This window comes from Eptesicus fuscus, chromosome 2 (genome assembly GCF_027574615.1).
Source record: "Eptesicus fuscus isolate TK198812 chromosome 2, DD_ASM_mEF_20220401, whole genome shotgun sequence".
Taxonomy (NCBI): Eukaryota; Metazoa; Chordata; class Mammalia; order Chiroptera; family Vespertilionidae; genus Eptesicus; species Eptesicus fuscus.
In genome coordinates, this window is record NC_072474.1 from 17,398,462 (window position 1) to 17,405,622 (window position 7,161).

The following is a 7,161-nucleotide window of genomic DNA, read 5'->3' on the forward strand; positions in this document are numbered from 1 at the left end:
TATTGCGGGAGTTGGGCTTCGCCCATCCTCATACCCATTCCCTCCTGGGATGAAGGTAGATTTAGGACAAGGATCAGGAGAGAACTGAGCCACAGTGCTAAGGGGTAGATTTTTTAATAATTATTATTTACTGTTGAAAGTATTACATATGTCCCCTGTTTTTGCCCATTGACCCCCTCCAGCCTGCCACCACCCCAGCCCCCTGCCCAAAGCCCTCACTACCTCATTGTCTGTGTCCATAGGCCATGCATATATGCACTCAAGGTCCTTGGTTGATTACCTCCCACCCACCCTTCCCCACCTTCCCTCCAAGACACTGCACTCTGTTCCATGCTTCCATGTCTATGGATCTACTCTGTTCATCATTTTATTTTGTTACTTAGATTCTACATATAAGTGAGATCATGTGATACTTGTCTTTCTCTGACTGACTTATTTCACTTAATATGATACTCTCCAGATCCCTCCAATCTCTGAAAGGGTAAGAGATTCTTCCTTTTTACTGCTGCATAGTATTCCATGATATAAATGTACCATAGCTTTTGTATCCCCTCATCTACTGATGGGAAATTGGGCTGTTTCCAGATCTTAGTTATTGTAAATTGTGCTGCAATGAACATAAGGGTGCATACATTCTTTCTAATTGGTGTTTTGGGTTTCCTAGGATACATTCCTAGAAGTGGGATCACTGGGTCAAATAGTAGTTCCATATTTGATTTTTTTTGGAAACTTCATACTGTTTTCCATAATGGCTGCACCAGTCTGAATTCCCACCAGCAGTGTACTAGGGTTCCTTTTTCTCCACATCCTTGCCAGCACTTGCCATTTGTTGATTTGTTGGTGGGAGCCATTCTGACTGGTGTGAGGTGATACCTCATTGTCATTTTAATTTGCATCTCTCTGATGATCAGTGACTTTGAGCACTTTTTCATATGTCTCTTGGCCATCTGTATATCCACTTTGTAGAAGTGTCTATTTAGGCCTTTCTTTTGTTAAGTTGTATGAGTTCCTTATATATTTTGGATATCAACCCTTTATCGGATGTATCATTGACAAATACGCTCTCCCATATAGTGGATCCCCTTTTTGTTTTGTTGATGGTTTCTTTTGCTGTGCAGAAGCTTTTTATTTTGATGTAGTCCCATTTGTTTATTTTCTCCTTAGTTTCCTTTGCCCTAGGAGATGTATCTGTAAACATATTGCTATGAGAGATGTCTGAGATTTTGCTGCCTACGATTGATTTTTGAAGTGTGATGAGTAAAGAGGATTTAAAGAAATCTGTCTCTGCACAATGTACCCCCTAAATTCATTTTCAAATATATATATATATGTGGGAATCCCTTGTCACGTCCCGCGTGTTTCAGAGATCCCGTTCAGGTCCGGTTTCTGGAGAAGGCCGCAATCAAAATGAAGAGAAGCTAGAAAAGAATCAATTTGGGAAAATGGGGGCCAGGCGGGAGTCCACCTCTAGGGGGAGGACTGCCACAGCTCCGGCCTTGCCATCCCTTTTATTGGGGTTCTGAAATACATCCACATCCTTTAGGCAGGAAATTACAACAAAAGACAATCAGCAAAAATTTACATATGATTAACAGGTGAGAGATTCTTTAACTACCAATGTCTCAACTAAACAATGAGTGACTAGCTCTGACCATTCAGAGCGATTAAGGTTGACCAAAGCATTCCGGATTCCCTTTTCATATTTAAGTTCCAATGTCTCAACTAAACTATGAGTGAATGGCTCTGACCATTCAGGGCTATTAAGGTTGACCAGCCTTCTGGATTCCCTTTTCATATTTAAGTTCCAATGTCTCAACTAAACTATGAGTGAATGGCTCTGACCATTCAGAGCTATTAAGGTTAACCAGCCTTCCGGATTCCCTTTTCACATTTAACTACAAAGTGTCAATGTTCGGTTTCCGGCATATATATATATATATATATATATATATATATATATATATATATATTAATCCTGACCTGAGAACACGTTTTTATTCATTTTTAGAGTGGAAGAAAGAGAGAGAGAGAGAGGAGAGAGAGAGAGAGAGAGAAAACATCTATGTGAGAGAGAAACATTGATTAGTTGCCTCCTGTTCATGTCCAAATTGGGATCAAACCCTCAACCTAGGTATGTGCCCTGACTGGGAATTGAACCCTCAAACTTTTGGTGCATGGGATGACACTTCAATCAACTGAGCCTTTTGGTGAGGACTAAATTCCTTTTTTAAGATTCTTTTCTTTATTTAAACTTGTCATTTGAGCAACTGAAGTAAAAATATGAGCTCAGGATCTCCCTCTCAGTGAGAGAAGCACCTCCTCCCACACAACATCCTCACCAAGACAAATCTATTAAAACAGTCTCCAATCAAAAGTCAAGAGGAAATCAGATGGGAGGTAAGGAAAAAGTGGCATTGAGTAGGCTTGTTAGCCTAGTCATTCTAGATCTTTCTAAGATCTCAAAGTTATCTCTCATAAGCTGTATTTTCCTGGTTAGGTTTCACTTTGTGGAATTTTTTTCTTTTTTCCCCCCTTTACTGATTAAGGTATTATAAATGTGTCCTTATCCCCTCATTATCCCCCCCCCATTCCCCCTCTCATGCCTTCACCCCCCCAGTGTCTGTATCCATTGTTTATGCTTATATTCATGCATACAAGTCCTTTGGTTGATCTCTCCCCCCTTAGTCCCGCCCTCCCCTGCCTTCCCTCTGAGGTTTGAGCACCTGATCGATGCTTCTCTGTCTCTAGATCTATTTTTGTTCATCGGTTTATGGAATTTTTTTCTTACTATAGGAGTGGTAAGGCATTAAAGTTTAGGGTGTGAACCAAGAATAAAATGGCTAAGAAAACAACCTAGCTACCTTTAGGCCAGGTTTCTAAGACATTGGAACAAAAGAAGTCTTTGCAACAGCTTGTGGTCCAGCTGAACTCACCAGGATCAGAAGAGCTACATGCAGCTTGAGTGACAGTTCTGTAGTAATAAACAGTATTTATGACTGGAGGTTGCTTTTCACCTCCTACACAGATGGCTCCCTGGGGAACCTCATTTGGTTGGGCTGACTTTGCAGATCCTGGTCATTCGTTATGACCAAGACTGACTAATATCTCCTACTGCCATCACACTGCTGGGAGGTGGCAGGGAGGAGGACACTTGTGACTAAGCAGGGTAAGCCGGGGTCCTTGCCCTGTGAGTCTGAGCTGGGCAGATCTCTCCCTCTTACCAGGCACTCTGCGATTCAGAGGCACCCCAGGGGAAAATCTCAGGTTCTCAGAGGAGCCACATGAGGACATATTCAGATGCAGGAGTAGGCAGCTGTAACCATGCCTCCATCCTGAATCCTTCGTTTTGCTCCTGTCTTACACTAACAGCCTTTTCCTGAGGTCTGACCTCTGGGAAACAGAAGTCAAGAAGCTAATCACCCACATTTTGAAACCCCAAACTTTTTTGTTTTTGTACTATCACAAGGTAAGAATCTTAGTGTATACATTCAGATGTAAATGGAATATGGCTTTTAAATAGTCTAAAAAATAAATTAATTTTTTCTTTAATATTTTACCCCCATAAGCAAATAAGAAATTCAGCTTCAGACATTCTGGAAAGATCTACCTCTCTCACACCAGATTGGATTTGAGTATCAGGGCTTCACACAGTGACAGTGTGGGAATTTACTCTTCAGTCATCTGTTTATTCTACTTACCCACCCAAATTCCCACTGTTCCTGATTGTACGGACTCAACGGCTGTCTGATACTTGCCAGACATACATGGGCCACAGGACTCTGTGCTCCACGCAAAGCTGAACTCAGAGATGCCTGTGATCCAGGGTTCCCCGATAGAACAAAAACAAACCAACAAAATTCAGATAAACAAATAATTTTGTAGTGTAAGTATGCTCCATGGAATATTTAGAACACATACCAAAAAAATTAGACACTGGCTTCTTTTCTGAGGAAACACCAAATGGATGACGCAGGGTGGCGGGGCGGCCTGGAATAGGAGGTCTCGGCTACTTCCGTGGAGGATTGGGCAGCAGCATCCGGGGCCTGGGTCGAGGCCGCAGTGCTTGAAGATTATGCCGGTGCAAAAGCAGACACGTGCTGGCCAGAGGACCCGGTTCAAGGCTTTTGTCGCCGTTGGGGACTGCAATGGACATGTTGGTCTGGGTGCTCAGTGCTCAAAGGAAGTAGCCACTGCCATCCGTGGAGCCATTATCCTGGCCAAGCTCTCTATTGTCCCTGTGCGGTGAGGATACTGGGGGAACATGGTCGGCAAGCCCCACACTGTTCCTTGCAAGGTGCCTGGCCGCTGTGGCTCTGTACTGGTGCGCCTCACCCCTGCCCCCAGGGGTACTGGCATTGTCTCCGCCCCAGTGCCTAAAAATTGCTGATGATGGCCGGTATTGATGACTGCTACACCTCGGCCAGGGGCTGCACTGCCACCCTGGGCACCTTCGCCAAGGCCACCTTTGATGCCATCTCTAAGACCTATACCCGTGGTGTGCAAACTGCGGCTGGCGAGCCACATGCGCCTCTTTGGCCCCTTGAGTGTGGCTCTTCCACAAAATGCCACGGCCTGGGCGAGTCTATTTTGAAGAAGTGGCATTAGAAGAAGTTTAAGTTTAAAAAATTTGGCTCTCAAAAGAAATTTCCATCATTGTACTGTTGATATTTGGCTCTGGTGACTAATGAGTTTGCCGACCACTGCCCTATTCCTATCTCACTCCCGACCTCTGGAAAGAGACCGTGCTCACCAAGTCTCCCTTTCAGGAATTCACTGACCCTCTGGTACAGACCCACACCAGAGTTTCTGTGCAGAGAACGCAGGCTCCAGCTGGGGCCACAACCTAATTGTATACAAGAGAAAGAAAGTGAGTTAAGTCTGCTTTAAAAATGTTAGTCGTTGTCCATGTGGGTTTCAGAGGTAACTGGATGTCCTGTGTTTTAAAGCTGACAACCCTCTGTGAACGTCCTGCCAACGGTCCTCTCAGATCTTGTTGCCAACGAGGAGCATCTCCACAAACAGGACCCGGGTCAGGTTTGCTCTGGGATCAGAAACCGCTTCTAATACTAGGCCAGGGGGACTTTCGTTTCTGGGGAATTACTGTTCTCATTGGGGTTAAATTTTGTGAAACTAAACCAAGACCATCTGCAGATGACACTGCTTTCCACCTGCCACATACCTGCCCTGAGGCAATGAATTACAGGCCGCTACTTTGAAATGGAGGAGGGGGATGGGATGAAAGTCTCAATGTTTATGTACATTTTCTATTTTCCATTTAGTTCTCTCTCTCTCTCTCTCTCTCTCTCTCTCTCTCTCTTCTCTCTCTCTCTCTCTCTCTTTTTCTCTCTATCTTCTCTTTCTGCTTTCTTTTTCCAATATAAAAAAAAAAGTGTTGGAAAAAATATATTTTTATTTAGGTCAAGAGATCAGATAATTCTTACATTATAAAAGAGATTTATAAAAATACAACAAGATTCTTAGAATCCCAGGAAGTCAGAGTCCCTTAGAGCACAAATACAAAGAAGTAAATATGCCCACATCTTTTTTTCTAAATTTACCTTTCAAGACCTTAGACTTTCAAGACCTTAGGCTTTTTTCCATAAAAGTGCGATCTCATTGTAACTCAAATGAGAAGTTTCTGACAACTACATATAATGGCTTTAAAAATATTTTTAATTTACTTTTTATGCATTTAATTTCATTGTTGACTGGATTATTCCCAAATACATTCAAATGAATGAGATGGCTGCACCAAAATGTGTGAAAAAAAAGATACTCGTTGCAGCATTATTTATGAAAAAAAAGACCAATGTAAGTGTCCTTCAATCAAATATTGATTAAGTAAATTGTGCTATAATTACCTACTCTGGTTATTAAACCTGATATTCATCATTATATCAGAGTTTCTAAAATAAGAAGTTAAATGATATAAAGAGTGGAAAAAAGATATAAAACTGTCATTTTCAATGACAAAATAATTATGCATGTATGAAATCCAAAATAATCTAGATTAATTATTTAAATTATAATAAATAAATTTTACAAGCTTGCCAAATACAAGGGCAATAAAAAATCAGTTCTATTTTATACCAACTTAAATAGCTTGAAAATAAATTTTCTTTTCATTTTTAGCAGCAAGTGGAGGGGAAAGATTTTCAAGGACTCTATATAGAAAACTGTAAAATATTACTTATATTAAACCTTAATATTTAAAACATTAAATATTATACTTTCTGTATATCCAAGGGTACAATTAAGAGTAAAAATGCAAGGAATACAGCAGCAAAATTAAAGGAGACCAAATAAGAGAAGGGATATATCAAGTTTATGAATTACAAGAGTCAATATTTCTTAAATGTCAATTCTCCTCTAATTGTCCCCAGATATCAAAACCTATGATAAAGCTGCATTAATTGATACTGTGGTAGTAGCTCAAGGATTGGCAAAGAGACCAATAAAACAGAATAGAGTTCAAAATCAGAGCCACACATATGGTCGCTTAATGTATGACAAAGTTGGCACTACAAAACAATAAATTGTGTCAACTGATTTACTCAGAGCCACCTTTAGAACTGAGATTCTCATTCTCCAGTTTCTTGGAAAGTTGGCTATGGTGGTTTACAGCTGCATCTCTCTCAGGAATTTCACTTAGCCAAAGAAGCTGCTTCATCTAAGATTATACTCTCCCTCTGAGGCTATCCCAAAACCAATGACTGATTTATGAAAGAATCCAAAATCCTGACCCTGGCCTAGATTGGTCTCTGAAGGATCATTCCAGCTCAAGAATGCTTCTTGGGAATTATTTAGGTCACTAATTCAACTGTATCATCCCTGCTGAGCATCTCACTCCACCCAACCCTGCTTCCTCTGTTCCCTCTCAGGTTGTAACTAAGAGTTTTACCCCATCAAAACTCCTGCATACAAATCTCAATGCCTTTAATTCTGTTTCCTAGGGACCTCAATCTGGAGCACATTGGGAAAAATTAAACTTGACCCTTCTTCATACCTTACATACAATCATTTCCATGGAAGAGTATATCTAAATGTGAGTGGCAAAACATAACATTTCAAAGAGGGTTTCTAATATAACATAGCCTCCACTATTTTGTAGTTGAGAAAGATTTTTTTAACAGGACACAAAAGCACTGACCATAAAGAAAA

At 40.9% G+C, this 7,161-nt stretch overlaps 1 pseudogene; it reads left to right on the forward strand.

Moving 5' to 3' along the window:
- Nucleotides 1-3,964: 3,964 nt before the first annotated feature.
- Nucleotides 3,965-4,847, forward strand: LOC129151073 (40S ribosomal protein S2-like; annotated as a pseudogene).
- Nucleotides 4,848-7,161: the final 2,314 nt, after the last annotated feature.